Here is a 14,524-nt window from a genome sequence, read left to right on the forward strand (position 1 = left end):
ATGAATGAGGGTTGTGGTGTGTGTGACTCATACTGAATGATGATTAAAATATTCACGAAATTAACTTTTTGATCATAGTAAATAATTTTTCACATAGATCAATGCCTGATTGTCATAGTACCATGTCATTCTCTTACCTAGCAGCTAAATACTGGAATGAACTTCCCCTGTACCTGCCCGCTCCGAAAACTATGCGTCGTTCAGGAAACAGTTAAAAAACGCACCTTTTCTCGATGTCATAAGTACAAGCAGCTGAAGACCCCCAACACAACCTACCACATGTTCCGCTAAACAGCGCCGTGATATCCGTCTGGATGAATGTCGCGCTCTACAAATACAAATACAAATACCATGCCCCTCATTATGGGTGGCCCAGCCAATGGGCTGTTGGGGGCACTGGTAGCTCCAGGGGTAGGAAAAAGCTGGCCCATCATTACCTGGACCCTGAAGGTTCACGAAGAAATGGGGAATTACCAGTGCTTTCAATGGGCCGGTACTCATCCGTACGGAGTACCGGAACTTCTCAGTTTTCTCCCCCTGAGTACCTGGAACTTATTTTCGGGCAAGGAGAGTATCGGTACTCCATGAAGCAGCAGGGCTCAGGCCCTGAAGTACGGGTACGTGCAACAGATGGTGCGTGTTGAGGTGCTGCTCTGGCTGGCAACAGCCTGTGTATTTCTGGGGTGCTCCTTCAGTGTTAGGTTCTCATCAGGCGAGCAAGCCCATTGGGATCAAAGGGCTTCAGACACGCCCCCCCCCCTCCCCCGTCGTGTGGCAGCCCGGGATGAGACCGCTTCCCCGGCGCGCACACAGAGCCGCACCCGAGTGCTTCACAGGTCTTTAAAAGACCAATTGCTTTTTAATGAGGTTTGGTTGTTTCTCACACCTTCTTAGAGCCCTGCACCTCTGCTGCCTATTGCTGAAATAATTTGCGACCCCTCCCCCCCGAAATTTGACTCTAGTTGCGCCTCTGGTTGGCATCGCAACAAGAATGAGGATATGGGTAGGTATTTAGGGGCGTGTCTGTGAGCCAGGAATTTAATAATAGCCACATAAGTAAGCTTTAACGCAAATGCTCCGATTGTCATGTAAAGCGCTTAAATGCCCATGGGCCAAATTCGCGCAGAATCAAACTGCCTCCTTACATAAGAGACATGGCAAGCATCAACTTCTATGTCATACGTGCAGAGCCTAATTTTTGTCAGTGTGATATTGCGCGAATTTGGGCCATGGGCATTTAAGCGATTTACATACAATCAGAACATCTGCATTAAAGCTTACTTTTTTAAGACCCCTGGTTAAGGGAGTTGTCCAGAACCACAGGATGATGAGCGGACGTCGGGATTCGACCCTGGTTCTTCAGTTCCACTCTCGGCACCTCTGACCAGTCTAATTAGTGAGTACCAGCACTTCTAATTTCCCATTTAAAGCACTGGGAATTACTAAAAAAAAAAAAACAATAAACCCAGTTCTGATTTCTCCAGTATTCCTCATTTTTCAATGTAACTTACAAGGACATTCTCGACTGCTTTCAGCAACCGAAACCTTTGTGTGAAAAATAATCACTGTCGTGTTCCTGCGAATATCATAATTCTCGGCCCCATCGGAATTTAGAGGCCACTCGGAACGAGGGCATGTAATTAGTGAAGTATTATTTTTTGTTTATCGCACGATGGAACAGAGACATACAAGGGACATGGCAACATCGTGCACAGTTATGAATGAAATAATGAACCTTTATGTTGTAAACAGTCATGTGCAAAAATATCACAAGGTCTGTTCATTAAATCCTACCCAGCTGCTTTATTTTATAACGCTGTTGTTGACTCGGGTGAAACAATAAATCTTACACAATTAGCTGTGGAAGACCTTGGTGTCCTAACCCGTCCGCCCCAATATTTTCTAAAACCAACTCCTTCTGAAAAAAGAAATGAATTTTTCAACACATACCCTTTTGCAGAATATAAAAGTGGAGAGTGCAATAGCCTCCGGTATAATCAAGGTTTTGCAATTCATATAAAATGTGGTGTTAATAAATCAGACTTGTGGGGTTGTATCACAAAAACATAAATGCATCTATGAATTATACGTTTCTCTCTATGAATTGCCAAATTTGATGTATTTTTCGTGATTCAAAGAATAAAATTGCAGTATGCATATAAATTTATGCAAATCTTGCATTTCCAGGAGTGATCTTCCACCCAAGATCAGCCAAGTTGCTTCCTAGCTGGTCTTCCACCAAAGTTTGCATGGTGGAAATGGGGAAAAGTGTTTATTTCTCTTTCTCTATTTTTTCTGCGGAAAAGCATTCATCCTAGTGCATAAAAAGCCTCTGCTGCACACCCGTTACATATGGGGGTCTACCCTTTACTTTAACACACAAGAAAGACACGTCTTTCAGACTTTTACTGGTGTAAACCTGCCTGTGTTTACGGGATGGAAAACAACAATCCAACTGTCCACAAGCCAATGAGATTGTTGGTGTTCACCGCAGTTTTCACAGTCATTTCCTCAGGCATACTTTCCTATCTACGTAAAAAACCGGAGTAAAAAACGTCATAATGGAGGATTTCCACATTTGTACACCCAATCTACAGGTTCACATTTCCACAGATCCTGTGCCTCTAAATCAGAATCCGAGAACGTGCTCACAGTTTTTAGAAAGTTAAATTACAATTACGTGCGCCCAAAGATTTTGTTATTTGAGCCAAATGAGTCAACAAATGAAAGCATTGTAGTAACGGGATTGTTGGGCATGTATGTTTCCTTCTAACGGCATGTATTGGTACTGGTCTGGTGAATGTAGTGATGTTCCATTATATATATGTGATGTCATGGAATGTTGTAAGGTTCCCAAGTCAAAAAGGAAGATCATCCTGGAGTCATCTGATGACTTCAGCCAGGCTATTCCTGTAATTATCTGCTGAAGTCATCCCAAGCCATCCTGAAGTATGCCTAAAGGGCATACTATTCAAATGAGATGACTCTATAGAGTCATCAGAGAAACTACTCCAGGATTAGTTCCTGATGACTCCAGTGGAAAACATGTGAAGATCATTTACTATGGCAAAATAATCCTGGGATGATTAGGCTGGATTACTCCAGGATGAGTTCTTGATAACTTCAGTGGAAAACATGTGATGATCTTGTACTACTGCAGGATGATCTCATGATGATTTCAGGAGTAGGCTGGATTATTCCAGGATGATCCTATGAATATTTCAGGATGGGGCTGTATTAATACAGACTGATCTTGTGATGACTTAAAGAGTGAGAATGTATTACTCAAGGATGATCCCAGGATAACTGTACAACAAGACTGTACTAGTCGACAATTACTTTGTTAGTTTAACAGGTCTGTGGTATGTGTCATAGGTATATGGCGCTACAGAGAAAGTGCACAAGTATTAATGGTTCTCTAATACGACGGTGCTGAAAGGCGTAGAGACACCACACACTCTACAGATGTAAGCCGGAGCTTAACGTTACTTCTTGCTGAAGCCTCAGCACACGTGATAAATATACGTGTTTATGTTAAATTCACACATGAAATACGAGTACATAAACAAAAAAAAGAAATTTTCTCCTTTTTTTAAAACACAGAGTACGATATTCTTCTTGTCTTCTTTATTAAGACGAGTCCAGGTGAAGTGTCAAGATTACAGCCAACACGTGTTTCGTCGCATCGGGAGTATGATCCCGCGACTTCCTCAAGGCTGTGCAAATAAACAGAAAGATGCCAGCTCATACCGTGATGGGGATGTATTACCATAGGATGGGTTCTGGCTGTATTACTGAATGACAATTTCAAGATGGGGATGTATTGTTCTAGAATGATCTTGAGTAGTAATGGGTAAACTTTGTTTGACCTAAACAGGAAGTTGAGAAATCCCGTTTTATTAGCTTGAAAGCAGAGCAGATCACCACTACAAAAATAAAAACCACCAATAATACCTGCAAGGACTTCAGGATATGGTCACGTTACTCCAAGATAATTCCACAATTACTTCTTTTCTCATTTTCTATGAGTCCCACTTTTACTATTACAACTTAACACTGGTGTGTTAAGCTATTGTACTAAGCAGAGAGCCACTAATAATAATACTGCACTCCTTTTAATTCTGCCTCACCTTTATTCTTTCATGTTGATCTTTATCACTCTAATCAAGTAATGTTGTTGACGCCACATGTAAAACAGTGACTGCAAGTGTAGAGGGTATTACCATCAATGCAGGATTGGACTTGAGTGAGTCATTGTGCATGTAGAGGACTGCTCAAGAAGTATGTTGTGATTGCGTGTCTGTACCTAAGCCTCTAAGTGGTCTTGTGCATGGTTAAGTGGGTGCTGTAGTTCAGTGATGATGTGACTGAGGGCTACTACAACAGACTATGTAAAATCGCAGTGATGAGTGATTGGTCTTTGTGGTTGTGAGCTGTATAAGTAGCTGATGGAGCGAGACTTGATAAAATGAGCACAGTGGCCATGAATCTAGTGAGTTAAGAAAAATGTGTTTTGTGTGGCTCAGATGCATTTTGAGGGGCTTTAGGATGTACTTTCAGGAAGGTCTAATACATGAAGAGATGCTGGATTTGCGTAAATTATACCTTGAGTTCAATAGGCTGAGAATGATTATATGATAGATGCGGGTGAAGACGAGCATTGTTTGGTGGTCATTGATGTTGTGTGAGAGCTGTGAGTGACTGCAGATGACTTGTGCAACTGGGTTGTGTTAAGAATATGGATGTGTTGTGAGTGCAAGTGTGCTGTGAATGATTGCAAGAATGTTGCAAGGACTATTGTAATCTGCGATGTATATTGCTGGTGGGGTGTGACTGGATATGGGGATGGGCAGTGTTGCGGTGTTATGAGTTGTGTTGTGAAGGACCTAGGTAAGTGGTGTAGACTGCAATTAATGGGAAGTAGTGAATGAGTGTTGCAAGTGGCTGAGTTCTGAGTGATGGCAGGCTGGGATATGATATGTGAAAGAACGTTTGAGCAGCTGGGTCATCCTGTGAGGCAGAATAGGGTTACACTTATCTTTGGGTGAGACATGACTGAAGGGCTCATCTGACTGATTGCATGGGTGAGAGATGTTTAAAATGGCTGAATGGTGTGAGAAAGTTGGACAGCGAGTGGCTGCAGCTCATTGCTGGTATGAATAAAATAATTTGATTGTGGCTACGGTTGCAGGTGTGGATGACTGGTGTTGCGTATAGCTGAGAATGAATGAAGCATGTAGCTGAAGGGAGAGTGGTTTGATTAAAAGAAGTTAAACGTTTTGAAGTAGTAAACAAGTGATCATAAAAGCTAACAAAATTTCTTGAGAGGAGTGGTGTACTGATTTAGTCGTAAAGCACCAGCGGTGCATGGCTACTGAACATGCATGTATTGAAAGTGGTTTTGTGAATGGTCAAGTGATACAAATACCAGAGTATGGTTGGTGATGGCAGTGGTAGGTAGTTGTGTGGACAAGATAGTGGTAGGTAGTTGTGTGGACAACTTAGCATTTACTTGTGTGATAGTGTGCGTAGTTGATGCCGATAGTAAGTACTGTTGCAGCTTCCTGAATGCTAGAGAGTGAAATGAGTGACTGGTACAGTAGGTCGTGCTGCGAGTGTGTGTCATACTGGTATTTTGAGGGGATGACTGGTAATGCAAACAGCTGAATGTGTGTTGTGAAGTGTCAGTGAACGAGTGATGGAGGCAAGTGACATTCCATCATGTGTGTTTAGTGTCTTCACTGGTGTAATGGGATGATGAGAGTCAATGGTGTAAATAATTTGTTCTGTGAGAGAGTTGTCAGTTTTTGCTGCTGTTGCTGTGTAGTACTGAAAGTGGCTGAATGGTGCTGTGTTAGAGTGAAGGGGTGTGATGAGCATTAAGTAAATAATGTTAGCAATTAGCTTCGCAAATAGCGGATGTGAGGGTGGAGATTAAGTGCTCCTTCCTGAAGTGGAGTTGTAGTACTGGTGTCTTCTGTAAGTAGAAAACATGGCGCTTAGGTTCTAAATTGTGATGAATAGTAAATAGTAAACAAATGGTATGGGCACTGTAACAAATGGATTGTGAATATATGTAGAAGGTATGACGATTTAAATGGTGAGAGTGAGCAGTGTTGTGAGTGCACAAATGTGGATCTAGTGATGTGTGCAAGTGAAGTCTAGTAACTTCAGAGATGTAAGTGGGTTTGGTAAAAACTTAAGATGTTGCACAAATATGTGGCTGACTGGTGTGGAGAAAGGGTGGTGTTGATTGGATGTTGGCAAGTAGTCAGAGCATCTTAAGAGTTACTGGGTATCAAGAAGCTTAGTGGTATCACAAGTGGCTCTGGGTATATGCCAGAGGTTTAGCAAAGTGACATGGAAAGATGTGAGTGGTGTTAAGTGGCATAGGAGTAGTTTTGTGAGTAAGGGCCAATAATCTCACTTCTCATCAATATGGACACTTTCTCAATCCTGAGCCTCTAACCTACACATTTTTGATAAAAGGTGTAGTATTCTAACTAGTTCAATTGAAGCAATCCAGGACTGCAAGTCATATGAAAGCAGAGGACTGGAAACAGACTGCATAGTGCCATGGAATAATGTAGAATAACCGGCTTCATCCAGATTGGCTGAAATTAAATAAGCATTCCACCCATCACTTTTTTGTGTACTTTATTATGTTACCCTAAGTGGGGTGGGTATGTCCAGGCAGGGATCCATTCATACTGTGTCACTGGAACCCAGCTATACCTGGCTGAAACCAGTTGTGTGTTACTTCTGTTCAAGGAGACCCTGGTCTGGCAGTTCAGGCTTAACTGCTCCCATTGGAGCAGGGTCAAGACTGATTTACATACGGCCGAGTCCAAACTGAGGTGCCATACCGTGCAAAATGACGATAGATTGGGATGCGACGCTGAGTAATTACCAGTGGCTGACATTAATTCAAGCATTCAATCCATTACGTTTTGTATACTTCATTGTTACATGAGACTGAGAGATGTCTTAGGGCTTGATTTACAGTTTGGCGGACGAGTGACTCCGTCACAAACTTGACAATAGGCCATTCATCTTATTTCAAGTAGCGTAGGCTTAAGCACACTTGTAATAAGGCAGAGAGGAAATCTGTCATGTTTATGATTGAGTACCCCTTCTGAAAAACTTTAAAACACACGCTTCATAACCAATCCGCTGCTAAATCGGTGTGTTCAGCCAGGAAACAGTTGGCATCTTGCACTGCTTTCTCCGGAGTCCTGTGACCAGGTAAGATAGCCAGATACTCTCGCTACTGTCACTGGTGAGTGAATCCCAGGAATAGATGTTGCTTCTTGGTGTGTAATGGAAAGAAGCATACAGAAGTTACCATAAATAAAGCAACAACCATGCATGTCTAAAGGCTATTGAACAAGGTATGGTGACACTGTGGAGTTCTCGTTCACAGACAAGGCACCGCCAAGTGGCACTCACCCTGGAAAGGCACAGGACATGTCTTCAAGCCACCTTATTAACTGTGCTCTCCAACAGCCCCTGTCTCTTCAGGCAACATATTTGGATTTTGTAATGGAAGCCTTTTCTTCTTTTGAAACACTGCTTTGACTTTGCATTGAAATGTGTGGGAGATAGAAAATATTTTGATATCAGTCGGAAACTCAGCGACATTTTCTTGTTTTTACAAATAATCACAAGGCCCACAAAAAGTTGTCATGAATTCACAGATTCCTTATGCCACCCTGTCGCATACCCCTTTCATCCCAATTCTGCCTAGTTGAGATCACTCGCTCCAGTACTACCTCAGTCTCTCCCATCTTGGTAGTCAATCAATCAATCAGTTCATTTGTAGAGTGCACTACTTACCCGTGAGGGTCTCCAGGCGCTGGGGGGGCGGGGGTGCTGCTACTGCTCGAAACAGCCAGGTCTTGAGGAGTCTCCTGAAGGCCAGCAGGTCCTGGGTCTGTCGTAGGAGGATGGGGAGGGTGTTCCTGGTTTTTGCGGCGAGGTGGGAGAATGATCTGCCGCTGGCGGTCGCTCGACGGATACGAGGGGCGGTGGCGACGGCGAGGTCAGCGGAGTGTAGCTGGCGGTTCGGGTGTAGAAGGTGAGTCGTTCGTTGAGGTACGCTGGTCCGGTGTTATGGAGTGCTTTGTGAGCATGGGCGAGGAGCTTGAAGGTGATCCTCTTGTTGACGGGGAGCCAGTGCAGGTCTTTCAGGTGGGCTGTGATGTGGCTATGGTGGGGGATGTTGAGGATGAGGTGTGCAGAGGCGTTCTGTATGCGTTGCAGTCGTTTCTGGAGTTTGGTTCCTGCGTAGAGAGCTTTGCCGTAGTCCAGTCTGCTGCTGACGAGGGCCTGGGTGACCGTCCTTCTGGTTCCGGTGGGGATCCATCTGTAGATCTTGCGGAGCATGCAGAGGGTGCTGAAGCAAGAGGAGGAGACGGTGTTTACTTGCTGGGTCATAGACAACGCAGAGTCTAGGATGACTCCCAGGTTGCGTGCGTGGTCAGTGGGAGTCGGTGCAGCTCCCAGTGTGGCGGGCCACCATGAGTCGTCCCAGGCGGAGAGGGTGGATCCGATGATGAGGACCTCCATCTTGCCCCAGTTCAGTTTCAGGCGGCTGTTCGTCATCCATTCTGCGATGGCCTTCATTCCTTCGTGGAGGTTGGATTTGGCGGTTTTGGGGGCCTTGGTGAGGGAGAGGATCAGCTGGGTGTTGTCAGCGTATGAGATGATGTTGAGGTCGTGTGATCGAACGACGTTGGTGAGCGGTGCCATGTAGACGTTGAAGAGTGTCGGGCTGAGGGACAATCCTTGGGGTATGCCGCAGATGATCTTGGTGTCTTTAGAGCGGAATGGGGGGTGGCGCATACTCTGGGTTCTGCCGGTGAGGAAGGAGGTGGTCCAATCCAGTGCTTTGTCGCAGATCCCTGCGTTGTGGAGGCATGTGCGGAGGTTGTGGATGCCGACAGTGTCGAAGGCGACCGAGAGGACCAGGAGCATGAGGGTCGCGGTTTCTCCGTTGTCCAGCTTGGCCCTGATGTCGTCGGTGGTGGCGATGAGGGCTGTTTCGGTGCTGTGGTTGCTGCAGAATCCAGATTGGGATGGGTCCAGGATGTTGTTCTTTTCGAGGAAGGAGGTCAGTTGCCTGTTGACAATCTCCTCGATGTCTTTTCCGGGAACGGGAGGAGGGATTTGGGCCGGCAGTTCTTGAGGTCCTTGGGGTCTGCCTTGGGTTTCTTGACTAGGGCGTTGATCTCGGCGTGCTTCCAGCTCTCTGGGAAGGTGGCGGGCTCGAAGGAGCTGTTGATGATCTTGCGGAGATGGGGTGCGATGGTGGGGCTTGCTTTTTTGAGGATGTGGTTCGGGCTGGGATCAGATGGTAAGCCAGAGTGGATGGTGTTCATGATTTTGATGGTGTCTTCTTCGTTGACATGGGTCCAGGAGAGCAGGGGGTCGATGTGGCTGGGGGGCGGTGAGTCTGAGGTGTCTGTGTCTGTCGCGGGGGCCTGGTTGCTGAAGCTGTAGTCAACCTCTTTTCTCCTGTCATGGCACCAACCCTTTACCATCCTGTGATCCTATCTTGGCAGCAAAAAACACTTGTCTTTGAAAAACTCCCTTGTCCCCTTCTGTTAGCCATTCCTTCTTGTACCCTCTCTCCTGTGTTACCCAACTCCTACCTTAACCTGCAGCCAATCCTCTCCTCCCTCCTGCCCCTACTCTCAACCATCCCCATCAAGCATCTCATATCCTTTCTGGTCACCTGTACACTGCCCTGCCCATATGGCATGTCCCTTTTCACTCCAAAAACCATCGTCTATAGCACTATTTGCCGAGACAAGATTTCACAGCAAAAGATGTGGTCTAGTGGTTAGAGATGCCACCCTGTTACATGGGGAAGCAGCATGTCATGGGAACTAGTGCAAGGAAGAGATGCCGCCATGACCTCTGTTTGCATGGTAAAATACAGAAATAACCAGGGTTCAGTTGGACACTTGAGGCCTATATGCCCCAGTGCTACTGCACCTGCTGCACCAATGGAGGCGACACCCCTGGGAAGCAGCATCAAATCTCAGCTTTGGTTCACCAACCTGTGAATCTGACCAACTGTCCCTGCACTGATTTAAAAAAAGTGCAGTGTAGTCTGTGTGTGTTTTCAAGTGCTCCTATTTCCTTGTGAAAGATTTGAGTTGCACTCTGCAAAAGAGCCAAAAAAGTGGTTTTGGACCGTCATATGGGCTCTAATCACATGTGGCACCAATTAAATGCAAAGTATTAATTTGGATGGGAAGAGATGCACATATTGTGGCTAAATTGCTCAGTGTGAACTTAAGAAATTGGGATCAGTCCTGGCTTCGCGTCTTGACCAAATTGTGTGGTCCCAGGCAAATACTTATTTCTCCCTTTTGAGTCTTCTTTTTGTTCATTACCACACATTTGAGAGAGCACCTTCAAATACCAGCGTTCAGGATGTGCTCTTTACAAAAAAGCTCCAATGTTTAGTTTAATTACGTATAATTATACTTTGTGCAGAATAAGGATCTAGGCCACATATAGGGTACATTTGACAACGGACTTGCCACTTAGGTCTCTGACAGGACTGTTATCAGACTGGAGGCAGGAATGTTTCTCAGTGCATCACTTATAACAAATACTCATCAATGCAGTGATATCATCTGATATTTCAATGTGAAACGCTTTCGCATGTTAGAGGTTTTAAAGACATGGGCTCATATAAGACTGGACTTGTGCATGGGTTTTAAGAGCCAGGCCATCTCTTTTCAGCTCTAGCTCGGTTCTCCCTCAATATGCTGGCTCAACTTCTACCTCTTAGTGGCAGTGCCTCATTTAAAAGTCTGTGTGCAGGGTCCTAAAGAAAGCCCCACATTCACGAAAGCCAGCTGGATTTGAGGTCCTTTACGCTCGTCCAACGACTCCGCCTCTGTTGTGATGCTTAACAATATTGTTAAGCATCACAACAGAGGCGGAGTCGTGCATCTGTCTCTTTCAAATAATGCAGGGGGAACTAAAGAGCAAAAACAGCAAGAACAAGCGGAGAAAAACATAATGTCCCACAGGACTTTCCATCGGAGTTTTCAATTGAAATGGGGATTGGCAAAGCGGTTTTTAAAAAAATGATTTCCACACAAATGTACCATACAAGCTGCGTGAGGTGCGTACCATCAGTCCCACAATACAACTTCGAACAACTACACATTTATAAACCACATTTTCCTAAAAATAAAAACCACCCCTCAACAATTAAGTTCCTGAACCGCTTTCACGCCAAACGGACGAGTACATTCTTTAGCTGCATTTAAAACGCGGGCTCCCGCCTTTCAAACAGCACTTAAAGAGAATCCCGAAACGGCGACGAGAGGCAGGAAATTAGCACCGCCTCTCCCCCATCCACACCCCACAAAGAAGCATTTGCAATGCAACAGGTCTCGCATTTAGACGAGTTTGAGCTATAGGCATTGTAAATGACCACCATGCCTTTTATTTATGTTTGGGTTTTTGAAACATAAATAGAACGCATTGACATTTACAATGCCAATAGCTTAAACTCACGTAAATGCGAGACCTATTGTATTACAAATTCTTTTTTTTGTTAGGCACGGGGAGATTAAGTGATCTGCCCAGAATCACAGGCTCCACGCTCGCATTACCTTAAATGCGGTGCCAACTGAACCATCCAGATTTTACATGACCTGATCAACAGCATCCATGGCAAGGAGCCACCGCCCCTTATGGCCATGCTTGAATTCGGATCACCAGACAAATTTGAGAGTTTAAACCAGATCCCTTCTCCATGAGTTCTAACGATGCATCTGCACCGCGACAACATCCCCAAGTCCATGGAGGTGAACAAAGTGAAGACTTCGGTGGTGTTTCGCAATCCCAAAGATACTGCAGTGTCGCTGTTCCACTTCTATAATAGTCTGCCTCTACTTCCCAACTACAGCTCCTGGGATGTGTTTTTTGAGCACTTCATGACTTGAAAAGTGTGCTGGAATTCATATTTTGTGATACCAAAGGAGATGATGGATGTAGCGCTTGAGCGAATCAAACACTCACCCCCAGTCAACTGATCTGGGTTTAATCCATCATCATTCTTTAGCTCACTCCACCACCCCAGTTCAGACATGGCCATATGCAAATCAGTCTGATCCTGTGCCTAATGGAAACAGTCCAGCCCGAACTGCCAAGCCATGCTCAGACGTGAGTCCCGTGCTCTCCATGCCACTGGAGTCAAGCTATCCTGGCTGAAGAGGGGTGAAACCCCGAAACCGATCCTAGGATGCTTGTCTCCAGTCCAGGGAGGACCTGGCCTGGCAGTTCGGGCTGGACTGTTCCCATTGGGCACAGGTTCAAGACTGATTTGCATATAACTGGGTCCAAACTGGAATGGCATGGTGAGCAAAAAAACGATGGATTTAGGCCCAGATCTCTGTACTGGGGTGAATGTATGACATTGTTCTGCATTCTGTCTATCAATAGTTCTTTTTGCGGAGTTCATATTTTGAACATGCCTGGAATGAACATATAGATGATGAAAATGTGGTGGTCCTGATGTTCGAAGAAATGAAAGTGGATCTGGAGGCAGCAGTAAAGAAAATAGCCAATTTATTTGGGATACATCTAGAAAAGGCTGGGGCCGCATAAATGAACAATTCCTGTGGCTTTGCATACATTATTTGGTTAACAGTACAGTAAGGAGAGAGCCACTGAGACACAAATGCCAATTCACACCAATAATCCAAGAAACAGTTCAGTTTGTTGTGTGTACTACCTAAAAGACCTTTCATAATATGTACACTGCTGTCGTATCTGGTCTTCTGAAACCTCTCTTTCCGAAGGCTTGATCTCCTGTTTTCATGACCCATTTTTTTGCTTGTTACTTTTATTTCTATGTAATTTTAAGTAATACGCTCTGCCACCCTGTGCCGAGCGGCTGGACGTGCCAGATGAAGAACCTAACTAAATTAATAGTCGCAGGAGTAAAATGTATACCTTAAGCCTTTGTTCCTTGCAAATCTTAAAATGAATGAAACTCAAGCAGCAGGTGCTGCGGCAGATATGTAGGAGGCGAAAAAAACATAGCGTCTTTGTCGAGACGCGAACCCGGTTCCCCAGATTTGAAGTCCCCCGCCCTAACCGTTAGGCTACATCCTCTTCCAGATTTATCATGAAATATGGGCTCTTTCCTTTAAGGGTTTTTGAAGGCAGTGTTGCGTTTGTCTTACAAGGCAATGATACACAATGCATTGCCCTTGGTTTAAAACTAGAGAAAGGAGTAAATGTGATATGTTACAGACTTTGTGGCTGAGTACTATAGGTGCAGGGAGCGCTGCGAGGCGCTGTGCCGAAAAGGGGAGAGCTGCGAGGCACTGTGCCAGTGCCGAGAGGGGGGACTAAGGACACACAGAGCCCCCTCTGTCCTTTACACAAAAGGTGACAGCATTGTTTGTGTGAGAGGGACAGGCGAGCAGTAATGGGGAGGGGTTCTCTATTAACTCGGGAGGGAGGGAAGTGGGGTGGCCAAGAACTATAGGTGCAGGGAGAGTTGAGAGACGTGCCTGAAAAGGGAGAGCTGCAAGGCTCTGTGCCAAGGAGGGCTTAGAGGCGCTGTACCAAAGAGAGGAGGGCTGTGAAGCGCTGTGCCAGTGCCAAGAGGGTGAACTGAGGACACAAGAGCCCCCTCTGTCCTTTACACAAAAGGTGACAGCATTGTGTGAGAGGGACAGGCGAGCAGTAATGGAGAGGGGTTCTCTATTAACCGGTACAGCTTTAAAAAAATGCAGTGCCTATAGGGGAAAGTGGTTGTTTTCCGTGCGCCAGAATTTTGTTTGTGCTAAAATTATATATTATCGCTGCACCGCGAAAAGCTACGCACTGTCCACCGTCGGGGCTTTATATGTGCTGAGGGAAAGTGAGCAGCGGTATCCAACCAATTAAATAAAGAAACTCTTGCATATGCGCATAAAAAAAAGATAGCTGTAGAACAAAGCGCCGTAAAAAGCTTAACAATGTCCAGTGAAATATTATCGCGGCACAGCGAAAAGCTACGCACTGTCCAGCGGCACCTAAACATACGCTCGTGTGTGCGCACCTAAAAAAAATAAACCGGGTAACAAAGCGCCGTGAAAAGCTACGCACTGTCCAGCGGCACCTAACCATACGCTTGTGTGCGCACCTAAAAAAAATAAACTGGGAAACAAAGCACCGCAAAAAGCTCAGCACTGTACAGCGCTACAGAAACATTATAAAATCATATATATATGCTCAAAATATATGTATGTGTGTGACAAACATACCAGAGAACAAAGCTGCGAGATATCACCGCACAGATGCCTGTCTCCCTGTGTGTCCATAAAAGAGTGCTTCCCCACAAGATAAAGCCCAACATGTAACGCCACTAGTACACAATCCAGTCCACATGGGCGTGCCGACAAGGAAACAGGGCATAAACCAAAAAGACTCATTGCAAATAGGGAGCAAGCGTGTAACATAAATGCTGATGCCCGCCAATAAGAAAGAGGGGCGGCAC

At 45.2% G+C, this 14,524-nt stretch overlaps 1 protein-coding gene and 1 pseudogene across 1 annotated transcript in view; both read left to right on the forward strand.

Annotated features, from left to right (window-relative positions):
- LOC146822649 (band 4.1-like protein 4B) overlaps positions 1–14,524 on the forward strand; it is a 1,026,350-nt gene that overhangs the window by 558,150 nt on the left and 453,676 nt on the right. The window lies entirely within an intron of this gene.
- LOC146822650 (sulfotransferase 6B1-like) lies at positions 486–12,639 on the forward strand (annotated as a pseudogene).

The sequence above is a fragment of the Triturus cristatus genome, chromosome 5_2, assembly GCF_964204655.1.
Source record: "Triturus cristatus chromosome 5_2, aTriCri1.1, whole genome shotgun sequence".
Lineage (NCBI taxonomy): Eukaryota > Metazoa > Chordata > Amphibia > Caudata > Salamandridae > Triturus > Triturus cristatus.